The sequence below is a fragment of the Bos taurus genome, chromosome 20, assembly GCF_002263795.3.
Source record: "Bos taurus isolate L1 Dominette 01449 registration number 42190680 breed Hereford chromosome 20, ARS-UCD2.0, whole genome shotgun sequence".
NCBI lineage: Eukaryota > Metazoa > Chordata > Mammalia > Artiodactyla > Bovidae > Bos > Bos taurus.
In genome coordinates this window covers 22,557,926-22,576,914 of record NC_037347.1, presented here as the reverse complement: position 1 = coordinate 22,576,914, position 18,989 = coordinate 22,557,926, and the positions used below count along the sequence as shown (strand labels likewise).

The 18,989-nt window shown below is 43.0% G+C and overlaps 1 long non-coding RNA gene across 1 annotated transcript in view; it reads right to left on the bottom strand.

Annotated features, from left to right (window-relative positions):
• The window catches only part of LOC112442995 (uncharacterized), a 50,404-nt gene extending 34,459 nt beyond the window's left edge, over positions 1-15,945 (bottom strand). Inside the window, exon 1 of the long non-coding RNA XR_003031236.2 lies at positions 15,523-15,945. This is a non-coding gene — a long non-coding RNA (uncharacterized lncRNA). The remainder of the gene's footprint in view (positions 1-15,522) is intronic.
• Between the last annotated feature and the right edge of the window lie 3,044 nt (positions 15,946-18,989).

The following is an 18,989-nucleotide window of genomic DNA, read 5'->3' as shown; positions in this document are numbered from 1 at the left end:
GAAATTTACATGTATTTTCTGAATTTTGGAAAGGAAGGAAGAAGGGGATGAGTATGGCCAAAGACTTCTGTGTTCTACACAGTATAATACAGCAGTCAGGCATGTGCTAAACACAGATGACTGAACTGCCTTCTCTTTCTTGAACCTGGTAGATTTTTTTTTTATTTATTATTTTTATTGAAGGATAATTGCTTTACAGAATTTTGTTGTTTTCTGTCAATCCTCAACATGAATCAGCCATAGGTATACATATATCCCCTCCCTTTTGAACCTCTCTCCCATCTCCCTCCCCATCCCACCCCTCCAGGCTGATACAGAGCCCCTGTTTGAGTTTCCTGAGCCATACAGCAAATTCCTGTTGGCTATGTATTTTACATATGGTAATATAAGTTTCCATGTTCCTCTTTCCATACATCTCACCCTCTCCTCCCCTCTCTCCATGTCCATAAGTCTATGCTCTGTATATGTTTCTCCATAGCTGCCCTGTAAATAAATTCTTCAGTACCATTTTTCTCTGCTAAGTCACTTCAGTCGTGTCCGACTCTGTGAGACCCCATAGACGGCAGCCCACCAGGCTCCCCCGTCCCTGGGATTCTCTAGGCAAGAACACTGGAGTGGGTTGCCATTTCTTTCTCCAATGCACGAGAGTGAAAAGTGGAAGTGAAGCCGCTCAGTCGTGTCTGACTCAGCGACCCCGTGGACTGCAGCCCACCAGGCTCCTCTGTCCATGGGATTTTCCAGGCAAGAGTACTGGAGTGGGGTTGCCATTGCCTTCTCCAACCGTTTTTCTAGATTCTGTATATATGCATTAGAACATGATATTTATCTTTCTCTTTCTGACTTACTTCACTCTGTATAATAGGCTCTAGGTTCAGCCACTTCATTAGAACTGACTCACGTGTGTTCCTTTTTATGGCTGAGTAATATTCCATTGTGTTTACATACCACTGCTTCTTTATCCATTCATCTGTCAATGGACATCTAGGTTGCTTTCATGTTCTAGCTATTGTAAATAGTGCTACAATGAACATAGGCTTGGAAGTGTTCCTTCCTTTGCAATTTTTTGAAAGAGTTTTAGAAGGATAGGCACAAGCTCTTCTCTAAATGTTTGACAGAATTCTCCTGTGAAGCCATCTGGTCCTGGGCTTTTGTTTCTTGGGAGATTTTTGATCACAGCTTCAGTTTCAGTGCTTGTAATTGGGTTGTTCATAATTTCTTTTTCCTCCTGGTTCAGTCTTGGAAGATTGAACTTTTCTAAGAATCTGTCCATTTCTTCCAGGTTATCCATTTTATTGCAATACAATCGTTCATAATAGTCTCTTATAATCCTTTGTATTTCTAATAGTCCTTCTTTATTTCTAATTTTATTGATTTGATTCTTTTCTCTTTTTTTCTTGATGAGTCTGGCTAAAGGTTTGTCAATTTTGTTTATCTTCTCAAAGAACCAGCTTTTAATTTTATTAATCTTTACTATTGTTTCTTTCATTTCTTTTTCATTTATCTCTGCTCAGATCTCTGATTTTGATTTCTTTCCTTCTACTAATTTGGGGGTTTTTTTTGTTCTTCTTTTTCCAACTGTTTTAGGTGTAAAGTTAGGTTGTCTATTTGATGTTTTTCTTGAGGTAGGATTGTATTGCTATAAACTTCCCTCTTAGAACTGCTTTCGCTGCATCCCATAAGTTTTGCGTTGTCATGTTTTCATTGTCATTTGTTTCTAGGAATTTTTTGATTTCCCTTTTCATTTCTTCAGCACCTTGTTGGTTATTTAGAAACATGTTGTTTAATCTCCATGTGTTTGTGTTTCTTAAAGTTATTTTCTTGTAACTGATATCTAGTCTCATAGCGTTGTGGTCAGAGAAGATGCTTGATATGATTTCAATTTTCTTAAATTTACTGAGGTTTGATTTGTGACCCAAATGTGCTCTATCCTGAAGAATGTTCCATGTGCTCTTGAGAAGAAGGTGCATTCTTCTGAATTTGGATGGAATGTCCTGAAGATATCAATGAGATTTATCTCATCTAATGTATCATTTAAGACTTGTGTTTCTTTATTAACTTTCTATTTTGATGATCTGTCCCCTGGTGTGAGTGGGGTTTTAAAGTCTCATACTATTATTGCATTCTTGTCAATTTCTCCTTTTATGTCTATTATGGCGACTGCAGCCATGAAATAAAAAGACACTTACTCCTTGGAAGAAAAGTTATGACCAACCTAGACAGCATATTCAAAAGCAGAGACATTACTTTGCCAACAAAGTACTGGTCAGGTACTCCTGCCTGCTCTCAGCTGGTGTCCTGCATGCACGTCTGTCTAAAGATGTATTCCTGACGTATCCATGGAGAGAGATGTACTCCACATCCACCTACTCCTCCACCATCTTGTTCTCTCACGTGGTAGATTTTTAAGTCAAGTAACGGTTTACATTTGACATTTCTCTTTTGGGCTGGATTGGTCTTCCTCTCCCTTACCTTTTTTTTTACTGAAGCTAAAAAAATCTCTATTCATCTTTGAAAATACAGCTCAAGCATGACCTGTTCTTGGAAGTCTTTCTTCTTCTTGCTAACATAAGAACTGGCCACTCTCTCCTTAGGTTCCCCATGCAAGCAAGTGTCGATTCTCATCATGAAGCCTACTCTACTTCTTTGCACTCATACCACCTACTTGTGTAAAGTGTTTAAAGCAATTCTGTGGCATATGGTAGTGACAGAATTAATGATTGCTGAATGGATGGGCAAAGCTGGGGTTTTTACCACAGACCCAAAACATAGGTGGAGATTCCAGTAGTACCTATTACCCCATCTAGTCAAAGAAGAACTAAATAAATGAGTCTTCCTGTTTTCTTCTAGGCTGAAATTTTGGACAGTTTTTGTATATCGTAGCACTGGAACATGCATACCATGTGCTAAGTCACTTTTGTCGTATCTGACTCTGTGCAACCCTATGAACTATAGCCCACCAGGCTCCTCTGCCCATGCGATTCTCCAGGCAAGAATATTGGAGTGGGTTGCCATGCCCTCTTCCAGGGGATTTTCCCACCCAGGGATCAAATCCACTTCTCTTACATTTCCTGCATCTGCAGGCAGGTGGGTTCTTTACCACTAGGGCCACCCGGGAAGCCCTGGTGGCACAGTGCTTGGGGAATTTGCAAGATACTGTAGCAAAGAACTGAATAAGGGTAGCCTGGGCAAGGAATCAGTTCAGTTCAGTTGCTCAGTCGTGTCTGACTCTTTGCAACCCCATGGACTGCAGCACGCCAGGCCTCCCTGTCCAACACCAACTCCTGGATTCTACTCAAACTCATGTCCATTGAGTCAGTGATGCCATCCAACCACCTCATCCTCTGTTGTCCCCTTCTCCTCCCACCTTCAATCTTTCCCAGGATCAGAGTCTTTTCAAATGAGGCAGCTCTTCTCATCAGGTGTCAAAGTATTGGAGTTTCAGCTTCAACATCAGTCCTTCCAATGAATATTCAGGACTGATTTCCTTTAGGATGGACTGGTTGGATCTCCTTGCAGTCCAAGGGACTCTCAAGAGTCTTCTCCAACACCACAGTTCAAAAAGCATCAGTTCTTGGGTGCTCAGCTTTCTTTGTAGTCCAACTCTCACATCCATACATGACTACTGAAAAAATCATAGCCTTGACTAAACGGACCTTTGTTGGCAAAGTAATGTCTCTGATTTGTAATATGCTGTCTAGGTTGGTCATAAATTTCCTTCCAAGGAGTAAGCATCTTTTAATTTCATGGCTGCAGTCACCATCTGCAGTGATTTTGGAGCCCAAAAAAATAAAGTCTGCCACTGTTTCCCCATCTATTTCCCATGAAGTGATGGGACCAGATGCCATGATCTTAGTTTTCTGAATGTTGAGTTTTAAGCCAGCTTTCTCACTCTCCTCTTTCACTTTCATCAAGAGGCTCTTTAGTTCTTCTTCACTTTCTGCCATAAGGATGTCATCATCTACATATCTGAGGTTATCAATATTTCTCCTGGCAATCTTGAATCCAGCCTGTGCTTCATCCAGTCCAGAATTTCTCATGATATTATAACTGCATATAAGTTAAATAAGCAGGGTGACAATAGATGGGCTTGATGTACTCCTTTTCCTGTTTGGAACCAGTCTGTTGCTCCATATCCAGTTCTAACTGGTGCTTCCTGACTTGCATACCAAGTGCAGATTTCTCAAGAGGCAGGTCAGGTGGTCTGGTATTCTCATATCTTTAAGAATTTTCCAGTTTGTTGTGGTCCACACAGTCAAAGGCTTTGGCATAGTTGATAAAGCAGGAATAGATGTTTCTCTGGAACTCTCTTGCTTTTTCGATGATCCAGCAGATGTTGGCAATTTGATCTCTGGTTCCTCTGCCTTTTCTAAATCCAGCTTGAACATCTGGAAGTTCACAGTTCACATATTGTTGAAGCCTGGCTTGAAGAATTTTGAGAATTACTTTACTACCGTGTGAGATGAGTGCAATTGTGCGGTAGTTTGAGCATTCCTTGGCGTTGCCTTTCTTAGGGATTGGAATAAAAATTGACCTTTTCCAGTCCTGTGACCACTGCTGAGTTTTCCAAATTCACTGGCATATTGAGTGCAGCACTTTCAGAGCATCATCTTTTAGGATTTGAAATAGGTCAACTGGAATTCCATCACTTCCACTGGCTTTGTTTGTAGTGATGCTTACTAAGGCCCATTTGACTTCACATTCCAGGATGTCTGGCTTAGGTGAGTGATCACACCATCGTGATTATCTGGGTCATGAAGATCTTTTTTTGTATAGTTCTTCTGTGTATTTTTGCCACCTCTTCTTAATATCTTCTGCTCCTGTTAGGTCCACACCATTTCTGTCCTTTATTGAGCCCATCTTTGCATGAAATATTCCCTTAGTATCTCTGATTTTCTTGAAGAGATCTCTAGTCTTTCCCATTCTATTGTTTTCCTCTATTTCTTTGCATTGATCATTGAAGAAGGCGTTCTTATCTCTCCTTGTTATTCTTTGGAACTCTGTATTCAAATGGGTATCTCTTTCCTTTTCTCCTTTGCTTTTCACTTCTCTTCTTTTCACAGCTATTTGTAAGGCCTTCTCAGACAGCCATTTTTCTTTTTTGTATTTCTTTTTCTTGTGGATGGATTGATCCCTGTCTCCTGTACAATATCATGGACCTCCGTCCATAGTTCATCAGGTACTCTTTCTATCAGATCTAGTCCCTTAAATCAATATCAAAATCAGATTGTTTATATTCTTTGCAGCCAAAGATGGAGAAGCTCTATACAGTCAGTAAAAACAAGATCAGGAGCTGACTGTGGCTCAGATCATGAACTCCATATTACCAAATTCAGACTTAAATTGAAGAAAGTAGGGAAAACCACTAGACCATTGAGGTATGACCTAAATCAAATCCCTTATGATTATACAATAAAAGTGAGAAACAGATTTAAGAACAAGGAATAGGAAGCAGAAAAAAAGTTAGCATTGGTTAGGACTCTCTTAGTTGCAACTAAATGAGTTAACAGAAACTAGTTTACAGAAACCCAACTCAAATGAGACAAAGCAATAAAAATAAATGTTCTGATCAGCATAACTGATAGGTCAGGATGCTGGCTTCAGGCATAGCTGAATCCAGTCTACTCTCCATGTTAGCCAGGGTCTGTCACTCTGGCCCAGTTTTCCTCTGCAGCCTATGGATTTCTCACAGTGACTCTTCCCACATGAAAGCAAAGGTGATCACCACAGTTCCCAACTTGGACTCTACATAGCCAGGACCTCAGTGGAAATGGAGACTATCTTTCCTGATTCTTCTCCCAAATGTTTCTGCTCAGGATTGACTCTGTTGTAGCCCAGTCTGGGTCCCAGCTATCCCCACACAAAGCCAGGAGGATAGAAGATCAGGCCAGGGTGCTGTGCCCACCCTGAAACCAGGGAACCTCATGGTCAAATCAATCCCATCAACATCCATGGGCTGAGTGTGGCTCTCAAAGGAAAACTGAGGTGGTGTTTTAAAACAGAGAAATGGAGATGTCGGGCTGGGAAAACAGCACATTTCCTGCAGCGGACATCTAGGACTTTGCTATCTCCAAAGCTATACTCTTCATTTTGAAAGAGACTTTGAGCTATTCTGGGGCTCAAGATTAACAGCCAAACTGGAGATATTCTGGGGGTGCTTCCCTGATGGGCTGCCCAAGGAGACTGGTACAAAACAGAGAAACTTTTTACATCATTTCTAAGTTTCAGTTGAGACTAGGGGGGAGAAGGGGAAAAGCCATCAGTGTGGGGTCTTGAGTAATAAAACAGAGAGTAAGAAGGAAGAGGAAAAATGCTTGAGATGTAAATGTGATGAACAACAGGAAATAATTGAAAAGGAAGTGGCTTCCTCTCGTGTGTCAGGCCAGCCTTGGGAAGAACAAGAGAAGCACCTTTTCTGGAGCCTCAGCTGCTCTGCTGCCTTTCCAGCCGCCTCCTTGGAAAGAATGAGGCTTTAACAACCAGCGTGGTATCGGCGCTGGCTTCCACCCAAGCCTGAACAGTGCCCCCATTGAGGGACCCCGGGGCCAGCCCTGGATGCCTCTCCTTTCTCCTGCACCCCCTCAATGGGCCATTTGTGGGGCTAACAAGGACCGGGAGACACACTGCCCATCTTCTGCAAGCCCCCAGCAGCTGCAGGATTCCTCTAAAGGACCCCTGCACATCTCTGCTAAGAGACCAGCAGGATGGATGCTGGGTTCAGAAAGAGGTCCCCAGGAGCCTCCTAGATGGAAGAGAAAAATACTCCTCAGTTCTCCTCTCCCCTCCAGGCCTTTCTCCCATCTCCTGGGATGGTGTTGCTTCACCCTGCAAATATTTGGTATCCTGCCTTCTTGCAGGGTAGACACCCTCCCTATTCCACTCTCCTTGCTGGCTTAGAGAGAGAAGAGAGACAAGGAATGAGCTGAGAGTTTATGATTGCAGCTATGTTCAAATAATCCATCTTTATAGCCCTCTTTGAAGGCGAGATTAAGATGACCTAGAGTGGAAAGGTGGCTAAAAAATTTCTATCAAACACCAAGATCACAGCTACTGTTTGTACTAATCTTATTGATCCCATCACAAGGCAAAGGAAAGGTAGACAGCAATCTATTTCTCCAGCACCCATTAGGTAATGACTGCTATTGTCCTGAGGAAACAGAGCAGCATACTGTCCAGAGTAGGCAGATGAGGATGCATTGTCTGCAATTTCCTACCTCCATGGAATATAAGGATGTGATTTTATATTTTCATCTAGGCAAGTTGACCTCTGCCTAGATGTCTCCCTCCGGGAGCTTCTTCTTGCATGTAAAAATCTCCCATTCTTGTAACACTGCCTTTGTTTGTAGGCTAAAGCAAGTGTCCATTTGTCCTAAGTTGCTTCCTGTCATGTCCGACTCTTTATGACCATCAGGACTGTAGCCCACCGGGCTCCTCTGTCCATGGGATTCTCTAGGCAAGAATACTAGAGTGGGTTGCCATTTTCCTCTCCAGGAGATCTTCCCAACCCAGGGATCAAACCCACTCTCCTGCACTGGCAGGCAAGTTCTTTACCACTAGCACCACCCGGGAAGCCGAAAAGCAAGTCAGCACGAAACGAAGTGCTCCACACTATTCGGTGGAAATTTATTGAAGTGTCAATTTCTCAAAACCTCAAGTCTTATACGTCATCAATACTGTGGTGGGATGCAGGTGATCCTGTCATTCCCAAAGTAACCGCTGGGGTAAAGGGGAGACGGGACAGCTCCAGAGACAAACTTTGCCTACTTAGCAACGGACGGACTCTGAAAGGCAACCTAATGCATCCTCACGCTTCAATCTCCCCACAACCTCCTTGCCAGAAGGTTGATCTCTGGCCTCATTCTGCAGGACCAGGGGGCTTCCCTCTTTCCATGCCAGGGCATTTCACTTTTGAACAAATCTTATTCATCAGAGAATTTTCCTTTATTTTAACCCTCAAAGGATTTCCCTTGCAATCTTCAGACATTGATCCCAGTCTTAGCCCAGGGCCAGACTGTCAAATTCCAGAAAACCCTCACCCTTTCTGATAAATCTTTCCAGACAGCAATCATTCAGGACTCCTCCTGAGGTTTTCCTCTTTGGGCTAAATCATGGCTCCTGAAATTCCTGCAACAGTTTCCCACAGGATAGAGTCACTCGATTTTTGTCTTGGACCCTTTTAAAGACACGGAATTCAGGCGAGGTTTGGCCAGGGTTAAAATAAAGGCCCACCCTTGATAGGAGAATTCTAACTCATGAATGCACTCTAAGAGTTGATGCTTGTCATGTGATACTGCAAGTTCCCACTGAACTTCCTGGGGATAAAACTCATGAGACTTTTCCCATGGACATCTGTTAAGCCAGTCATTTCCAGTCAATTGAATGATTTTAACCTAAGATCTGGGATTCCCTGATGACTCAGATGGTAAAGGATCCACCTGCAATGCAGGAGACCCTGGTTCGATCCCTGGATTGTGAAGATACCCTGAAGGAGGCCATGGCAATCTGCTCCAGTATTTTTGCCTGGAGAATCCCCATGGACAGAAAAGCCTGGCGGGCTGCAGTCCATGGGGTGGCAAAGATTTGGACACAGTTAAGCAACTAAGCACAAACAAGAGCACAACCTAAGATCTAATGTTCATTTCTTATAAAATTTTATCCTTTTTGTCTCAGTCCATCAATCTAACATGTGGACTTCTTTTAGAAATATTGATTCAGATTGTAGCATTTATGTAAGAGTAGTAGAATTTATCCTCAAATTTATGTAATCTACATACATCCAAATGGGTGTCCTCTATTTGCAATCAAATTATTAAGAAAAGCGAAGGCAACACTGACAAGCTCAGATGAATAGTCCTGAACTCAGTGTTAGAGACCTTTCAATGCTGTGTTAATACAAGAAAAATAGATTTCAGGATGCTGAGAACTCACTCCTGCTTTCCAGCCCAGAGACACCTCACATAAAAGAATACTGTACTATTAGACAGAAGGAAGTATTTTTATGTTTTTCTTTAGTTGATTTTGGATAGGGGTGGTCAGTACTGGTTTTATACTATGCAAACATAAGATTCTAAGGATGTAGCAGAAGCAATGGCCCTTTAACCTAGCTTAGGCATTAAGTAGTGGGTCTCTGAGCTTTAAAGATTATGTTTTATTAAAACAGCCTTCTTGCCAAAATCTGATATGCTTCTTTCTAAGATAGATTCCCAAACCAAAGCTTATCCAATCGATATGACAATAAAAGGCTCATCAAAACATTATGCCTGCATTTTCCCAGATTTCTCCAAACCTTTCCCTAAGAGGTGCTATGTTTTCATTTCCCAAGGAAAAAGAGAACCACTCTATAAATTATTTTCAGAAACTACTATGAATTCCACATCCAAAGTTCTTGCAATCATATTTGAATGTTCAGTTAAGGCAGTTCTCAGGGTGGAAGCCTCCCAGGCTGAATGCAGAAACCCCTTCTGGCAAAGTCGTGTGAAAAATGTCTCAATCAGATGCTTTTTCTAAGCCATTCCCAAGCTTCATGTCAAACAGAGGCTGAGTGTGAGCTGAAAGATGGCTGGATAATAGCATGAGAATAAATAAGTCACTTATTTCAGGTTTCTAATGGAAAAGAATTTTCACTGAAAAAGAAATGCACAGATAACTTCAGGTTTTGAACGAGTCCAATCATGGGGTGAAGACCCAAAGGGAAACAAACCCAAGTAATTTTGTTATTTTGGGAGGTCAAGTCCATTGAAATATTAATCCCTTTCCTATAACCACCTATTACAAATAATAAGTTGGATCATAGCTTACCTTGCCACATTTCAGTTTTATCAAGGGAACTTTACTTCTTTCTACACAGCTTACCTTTTTCCCTTTCCAAACCCTGCTCAATTTATCAACTGATACTGATACTGTGTGATTAGATTGACTGATTAGTCAATCTAATCACACAGACCACAGCCTTGTCTAACTCAATGAAACTAAGCCATGCCATGTGGGGCCACCCAAGACGGGTGGGACACGGTGGAGAGGTCTGACAGAATGTGGTCCACTGGAGAAGGGAATGGTAAACCACTTCAGTATTCTTGCCTTGAGAACCCCATGAACAGTATGAAAAGGCAAAATGATAGGCTACTGAAAGAGGAACTCCCCAGGTCAGTAGGTGCCCAATATGCTACTGGAGATCAGTGGAGAAATAACTCCAGAAAGAATGAAGGGATGGAGCCAAAGCAAAAACAATACCCAGTTGTGGATGTGACTGGTGATAGAAGCAAGGTCCAATGCTGTAAAGAGCAATATTGCATCAGATCAGATCAGTCGCTCAGTCGTGTCCGACTCTGCAACCCCATGAATCGCAGCACGCCAGGCCTCCCTGTCCATCACCAACTCCCGGAGTTCACTCAGACTCACATCCATCGAGTCAGTGATGCCATCCAGTCCTCTAATCCTCTGTCGTCCCCTTCGCCTCTTGCCCCCAATCCCTCCCAGCATCAGAGTCTTTTCCAATGAGTCAACTCTTCGCATGAGGTGGCCAAAGTACTGGAGTTTCAGCTTTAGCATCATTCCTTCCAAAGAAATCCCAGGGCTGATCTCCTTTAGAATGGACTGGTTGGATCTCCTTGCAGTCCAAGGGACTCTCAAGAGTCTTCTCCAACACCACTGTTCAAAATCATCAGTTCTTTGGTGCTCAGCCTTTTATTGCATAGGAACCTGGAGTGTCAGGTCCATGAATCAAGGCAAATTGGAAGTGGTCAAACAGGAGTTGGTAAGAGTGAATGCCGACATTCTAGGAATCAGCAAACTAAAATGGACTGGAATGGGTGAATTTAACTCAGATGACCATTATATCTACTACTGTGGGCAGGAATCCCTTAGAAGAAATGGAGTAGCCATCATGGTCAAAAAAAGAGTCTGAAATGCAGTACTTGGATGCAATCTCAAAAATGACAGAATGATCTCTGTTCGTTTCCAAGGCAAACCATTCAATGTCACAGTAATCCAAGTCTCTGCCCCAACCAGTAACGCTGAAGAAGCTGAAGTTGACTGGTTCTATGAAGACCTACAAGATATTTTAGAATTAACACCCAAAAAAGATGTCCTTTTCATTATAGGGGACTGGAATGCAAAAGTAGGAAGTCAAGAAACACCTGGGGTAACAGGCAAATTTGGATGGAATGAAGCAGGGCAAAGGCTAGTAGAGTTTTGCCAAGAGAACGCACTGGTCATAGCAAACACCCTCTTCCAACAACACAAGAGAAGACTCTACACATGGACATCACCAGATGGTCAACACCAAAATCAGAATGATTATATTCTTTGCAGCCAAAGATGGAGAAGCTCTATAAGCAAAAACAAGACTGGGAGCTGACTGTGGCTCAGATCATGAACTCCTTATTGCCAAATTGAGACTTCAATTGAAGAAAGTGGGGAAAACCACTAGACCATTCAGGTATGACTTAAATCCAATCCCTTATTATTATACAGGAGAACTGAGAAATAGGTTTAAGGGACTAGATCTGATAGACAGAGTGCCTGATGAACGATGGATGGAGGTGGTTCATGACATTGTACAGTAGACAGGGATCAAGACCATCCCCATGGAAAAGAAATGCAAAAAAGCAAAATGGCTGTCTGGGGAGGCCTTACAAATAGCTGTGAAAAGAAGAGAAGAAAAAGCAAAGGAGAAAAGGAAAGATATAAGCATCTGAATGCACAGTTCCAAAGAATAGCAAGGAGAGATAAGAAAGCCTTCCTCAGAGATCAATGCAAAGAAATAGAGGAAAACAACAGAATGAGAAAAACTAGAGATCTCTTCAAGAAAATTAGAGATACCAAGGGGACATTTCATGCAAAGATGAGCTCGATAAAGGACAGAAATGGTATGGACCTAACAGGAGCAGAAGATATTAAGAGGTGGCAGGAAGAACTGTACAAAAAAGATCTTCATGACCCAGATAATCACGATGGTGTGATCACTCACCTAGAGACAGACATCCTGGAATGTGAAGTCAAGTGGGCCTTAGAAAGCATCACTACGAACAAAACTAGTGCAGGTGATGGAATGAACCATTTCAAATCCTAAAAGATGATGCTCTGAAAGTGCTGCACTCAACATGCCAGCAAATCTGGAAAACTCAGCAGTGGTCACAGGACTGGAAAAGGTCAGTTTTCATTCCAATCCCAAAGAAAGGCAACGCCAAAGAATGCTCAAACTACCACACAATTGCACTCATCTTACATGCTAGTAAAGTAATGCTCAAAATTCTCCAAGCCAGGCTTCAGCAATACATGAACTGGCAGAGGAACCAGAGATCCAATTGCCAACATCTGCTGGATAATTCAAAAAGCAAGAGAGTTCCAGAAAAACATCTATTTCTGCTTTTTGACTATGCCAAAGCCTTTGACTGTGTGGATCACAAGAAACTGTGGGAAATTCTGAAAGAGATGGGAATATTAGATCACCTGACCTGCCTCTTGAGAAACCTATGTGCAGGTCAGGAAGCAACAGTCAGAACTGGACATGGAACAACAGACTGGTTCCAAATAGGAAAAGGAGTACGTCAAGGCTATATATTGTCACCCTGCTTATTTAACTTCTATGCAGAGTGCATCATGAGAAATGCTGGGCTGGAAGAAGCACAAGCTGGAATCAAGATTGCCGGGAGAAATATCAATAACTTCAGATATGCAGATGACACCACCCTTATGGCAGAAAGTGAAGAGGAACTAAAAAAGCCTCTTGATGAAAGTGAAAGAGGAGAGTGAAGAAGTTGGCTTAAAGCTCAACATTCAGAAAACGAAAATCATGGCATCTGGTCCCATCACTTCATGGGAAATAGATGGGGAAACAGTGGAAACAGTGTCAGACTTCATTTTTGGGGGCTCCCAAATCACTGCAGATGGTGATTGCAGCCATGAAATTAAAAGACGCTTACTCCTTGGAAGGAAAGTTATGACCAGCCTAGATAGCATATTAAGAAGCAGAGACATTACTTTATGAACAAAGGTCCATCTAGTCAAGGCTATGGTTTTTCCTGTGGTCATGTGAGGATGTGAGAGTTCGACTGTGAAGAAAGCTGAGCACCAAAGAATTGATGCTTTTGAACTGTGGTGTTGGAGAAGACTCTTGAGCGTCCCTTGGACTGCAAGGAAATCCAACCAATCCATTCTAAAGGAGATAAGTCCTGGGTGTTCTTTTGAAGGAATGATGCTAAAGCTGAAACTCCAGTACTTTGGCCACCTCATGCAAAGAGTTTACTCACTGGAAAAGACCCTGAGGCTGGGAGGGATTGGGGGCAGGAGGAGAAGGGGACGACAGCGGATGAGATGGCTGGATGGCATCACTGACTCGATGGACATGAGTTTGAGTGAACTCCGGGAGATGGTGATGGACAGCGAGGCCTGGCGTGCTGCGATTCATGGGGTCGCAAAGAGTCAGACACGACTGAGCGACTGAGCTGAACTGAAGTGAACTGATTGATACTGATACTCTTCTCACTCATTTTGTGACAACTCTTCTGGTAAAATCTTACTTCCCTCTTCTAGTTGTAATACCCAGTGTCTTCCCACACAATGTCACCAAATCCATTCCTCACACTATCTCCTCATCCATCCCCTCCTTTGTTTCCCTGTTACTTTCTATTGGGCTTCCCTGATGCAGAATCCGCCTGCAAAGACACAGGAGACACAGGCTTGATCCCTGGGTCAGGAAGATCCCCAGAGGATGGAGTGCATGGCAACCCACTGGAGTGCATGGCAACCCACGCCAGTATTCTTGCCTATCGAATCCCATGGGCAGGGGAGTCTGGCAGGGTACAGTCCAAAGGGTCACAAAGAGCCAGCCATGACTAAACAACTAAGTGCCTCCTGTCGGGATGACATATAACGAGTCCATCCGGCTTTCGGGTTGCTCTTTCTTTTGATATCCAGATATAGTTCTTAGAACTGCAGAAGGGCCAGCCCAATATTTCAGAAAATCAGCTACAGGATGCTTCCCCTGGGGGAGAGCCCGTCACCTCTGTCCTCAAACCCCTGGTCCAGAATCCTCCCAATCAGCCCTGACCCTCTTGTCCACTCTTTACAACCCTTTATCCTTTGCACACTCGCTGTTCTTGCCTCTTCTCTCCAGTCGCTGTCAACAGAAGTCCATGTTGCATGGACTAATGCTGAAGGTGTGGAAAACTTGGAAAGGAATTATACAGTACATCATAAAGTCTAACTCGGGCGTCACTGCTGCTAATGTCCATTCGTAAGGAATCCTTACCTGGCCAAGTTCCTGGGCATACCCTCAGAATGGAGTCCCAGCTACCACTTCCTCTCTTCCTCACCCACCAAAAGAAAACTCAATCTTCCTCAGTATTATGAAAAAGAAAACAACCCACCAAAACACTACAGTAATTCAGCCATCTTGAAGTACAGGTATGCCTGTAGTCAGGTTTTTTAGTATCATTTTTTTTTAATTTAGTAAAAAGTTTTAATGACATAAAAATGCAAAAAGAAATAATGATATAAAAATGCAAAATTACTGGAGCATTATTTATTAAAAGTCAGAGTATGTCAATATGATGTAATAGCATTCAGTTCCTTAAGGTTATTGTGCTACCTCTAAAAGGAGCAGCCTCTGAGCAGGTATTCGCAGCACCCTTCAGTTTAGGAAAATTGCTTATTATGTAATGTTAGAGAAAACTAGGATCCAAATGCTATACAGAGTGTGATTTCAACTCTGTAAAAAATCTGGAAGAAAGCATGCCAGATTATCAATAGGAGTTACAGGAATATGGGTGTTTGCTATTTTATTGCTTCAGTTTTCTGTGCTTTTTAAGCCCGCTGGATAATCACTGTCTTTTAAGACCATGCAGACCATTGAGATTTGCATGCACCAACACCTGCCTGACAGATGTAAGACTGTTTTCAGGCTGAGGTTTAACCTAATTCAGAGAAAATATCTCATTCCATAAGACTCAGCTCAGACATCACCTGTGAAGCCCTCTGTGCCCACCCATCTTCCTCCCACTGAGCAATTGGTTGCTTCTTCCACCTCCAAACTATAATACTCTGTACAACCCTTTTTAATACTTCTCACATCTGTATCAGTCAGGGTCTGTATCAGCTTATTACAAAGAAGCAGTATGGAAGGAAATCACAAAAGATAGTGCATCCCCAGGGAACAGGGGGGGCTGGTACCAACTCTAGCCTGAAAGGGTAACAGGAAGGAGTGGTTCTCAGAGCCTGGCAAAGGAATGAGAGGAATTCTTGGCAGGAATTGGAACCAGCCTATAGCAAACCCTCAGGAAAGGAGCAAATTCACTCTCTTGGCTTCTTCCAAAAGTCTACTGGTGTTTGTCAAGGGCCAAATCCAGCTGGAAGCCAAGGAGCAAGAAAGCCCTGTAACGTGACCCGTAGAGGGAAGCCTCCCAGGAAGAAAGCAGAGAGAAAGATGGTGAGTGGACCTGGGTGAGTGGACCTGGAGGGATAAACCAAAGATCCAGTACAGTCACACAATTTTTGATTTACAGGTGCAGCCCCAGTGTCTGTTACCTGAGGTTTCTCTTTCCTTTATATTGCAAAGCATGCAATATTTCAGTGCATGGGCTGAATCTGCAAAGTCCAGACTCCTTCCATTTTCTCTCCAGTGGATTTCAGGGGATGAGCTTCTCCTGAGCTGGGCCTTACTTCATCCTGCCTGGTTCCTCCATCTGCCCTCCTCTCACTAGACCACTTCCTCCCGTGCTGGACACCACCCTTCTTCCTTCCTCTTTCTCAAAGCAGATGAATCTGTGGATTATTGTATGTATCAGACATCTCACTGAGGGGTAGGGGACAGAGTGGGTAGTTGCAGCACAGTGTAAGGAACAACGTCAAACCCTTTCGAAACATTCTTTCATAAATATTTATCAGTCATTCTCTACTATGAAGAATTTCTCATTTGTGCTCACCACCATCTTCCAGGAACCCCATGCCCTCAAGGGCCTTCTCCTTCTCATGAAAAACCTCCTAAACCCTAAACTCTGTAACACTCTTGTCTAAATCTTGAGATATTTTACTGCAATGGTTTTAAAAAGTCAAATTGGATTACTTTCTAAATAAAAAGTTTTATTGGAACCAGGACCAGAATTAGGGTGAGGAAAATGAGATAAGATTATACACTTGCAGGATCAGATTCTCTCTTCCTTTAAAATTTGCACCCTTTGTTCATCATGGACTTTTTTATTTTTTAAGTGTTACATTCTAATAGTATTTATCTTGATCACTAAGTTTTTTGGCATCCCCTTCTTTCTGCATCTAAGGCAAATGTTTCACATCCCTTTGTCCTGACCTTGCCAGTTCAGAAGAAGAGGGAAGGGCTCATCTTTCCACATTAAACATGCCCATTAAAGTGCTTTTCCAAACCAAAAGCTAACTCTTTTCCAAACAGAATTTTGAAAACTGCCAGTCAGTGTGTGTGTGTGTGTGTGTGTGTGTTTTGGCCACGCCACGCAGCATGTGAGATCTTAGTTCTCCACCAAGGACCGAACTTGTAAAACAAGGTTGTATTAGAAGCTCAGTGTCTTAACCACTAGACCACCAGGGAAGTCCCCAAACTTCTGCCAAATTTGAGAATAATTTCTTCCTGCTATCCCTCCCCATTAGACCATGAGATCCTCCAAGAAAGAAAATGATAGAAAATGCTGCTTTCCTGTTTCTGTATCCCAAGTGCCTATATTAATAGATGAATTATAAATATTTACTAAATATAGGACCTAGGGCAAAAATTTGTAAGTTAGGTCAGCTTGTTACTTGTTGAATCTATTCAGAGCTTTTCTTTTCCATGCTGAAATGAAAAATCTTAGAAAACTAGCTGGCAAAGTTTTAAAGAGCCTTCAATCTAATCTTTTCATTTCACACATTAGGAGACAGAGGCTTATTTCCATGGTTATATTTGCAAGCAATTAGCCCATGATTTACCAAGAGTCACTAGCATTTCCTACTGTCAGAGTGTCACCCTACCTGAATAATTTTGACAGCCTCCCAGTGGGAAGACAGGAGTAAAAATTTCCAGGAGTTCAGGAAGCCCCCCACCACCATTATAACACTATTATTTCTCCTAATAGAAACCTAAGTACGGGCACGGAAAGTGAAGCTCATCATGTGAGCACACACACGAGATGGGAAATGGGAAAATTCCTGCCACAACCTAGTGACCTGAGTCAGAACCAGAGTTTGAGACACAGAAATACAAACATTAAACAAAACTGTTCTATCCAAGCCAGAATCTGTGTTTGCCTGAGGTAAAGGCATGCATGTAAGAGCTACAGAGAGAAGGACACCGGTGCTAAGGAAAGTTTGCTTCTTTACAATGAACTCATTGTGTCAAACTGCTGAGGCACCCAGCAAGCTGACAAGGGTCCCTTCACCCCTGTGCCCAGGACAGGCTGGCCAAAGGACATCTAGGGTGACAAGCCGCAAACAGTCAGCACTAATCTCTTATCCCGGAATAGCCCAAAGAACCCGTCCAACCTGACTGGCTGCCCTTCACAAACGCCTTTGGAATTCTTTGTTCAGTCTTGCTTGGTTTACACTGGACTGTCTCTCCTGGGACATCTCTGGTGACCTGATCTCCGGCCACGACAACATCCCCCAAGAGATCCACCAGTCCCCAGATTTGCCCAGCAGGCGACACTAATAAGATCCAATGAGAAGCAATGCATTCAAAACAGACGAGAAATGCATTCACACACAAGTCAGAGTTGCCACAGTCTCTTCTTCCTCACCACATTCCCCAGGCAGAAAAGGGGTCAAACCGACCTTGAAGGAGAAACGGCCTTTTTTGATCAGTTACCATGGCAACACCAGCCTTGTCTCCCTAGGGCACCTGCCCCTGGGGCTTGCACCTGCCAGCTGGTAGCCAGAGTGGCCCAGCAGCCTTAGTTCCCTGACACTGGGCTCATTTCACCAACAAAGGTGGCGGCAGTGCCAGTTGGCTTCATGCTATGGATACCTGCCCACTAAGCATTGGCCTGGACATCGGGGACTTTCACAAAGGCCAGCCAACAGCTGGCAGGCAGGCACCACCAGGTCACTGTCATTCTGGGCTGAATTGGAGACAAAGGCTCTGTCTGTAGCATGGTATCACCCCCGCCCCCCACCCCCCCGCCAACCCCCTGCCCCCGGTGTTTTATTTTCAGCTCCACGTCCTTTCCTATGGGAGGACAATGTGGCTGAAGACGCCTTTCTTGGCTTTTTGTTCCTTTAGCATTAACCTGCCTGTGTATGCTGCTAAGGAAAAGCTCCCCTGTCCCATGTCTCATTTTACTGCAAATCAGAAAGTCACCCTCAGCCAGTGGTTCAGATTTGGAGCTGGTAACCCGAAGCCGCATCAGACTTCCCCACCCTGGCTCCACACCAAGGCCTCGGAGGATTTCTTGTCACATGAGGTTAGTGGAGTTTCACATCCTCTAAAGCAAATCTCTGTTGAAACTCTCGAGTCTCACATGGCTTCAGCTCAAAACAACCACCCCACTCAGCTGCTCCCGAACTGTTTCAAGCATCAAATCAAGAGACTTGGGTTCTTGTTCAGCTTAGTCTACATAACCCTGAGCCATCACTGGTCCTCTATCACTTCATATGGAAAATTAAGGGCCAATACAGCTGTCATTAGGGTCCTTTTCAACTCTTTCCTAAAAAAAACCCTTCATTTTCCCTTTTTCCCTACTACTTTCTAAATATATTGCTAACCTGATTCTCTGAAAATGTGAAAATGAATAGAGATTATTTTAGTTTAAAAAATAAATGGATATACATAACAATATGAATGAATTTCAAAATTTCAATGAAAGAAGGCTCACGAAAAGTTCTAGAATAAACTCAACTACTGTACGGTAAAAAGAAATAGAGGAAAGCGGTAGCCTCTGGGAGTGAGGTGGGAGCAGGGACTCCCTGGAGAGAGGCCTGAGGAACTTTCTGAGGTGAAGACTATATTTTATATCTGGATAAGGGTTTGGGTCACACAGGTGAAAGCCTTTGTC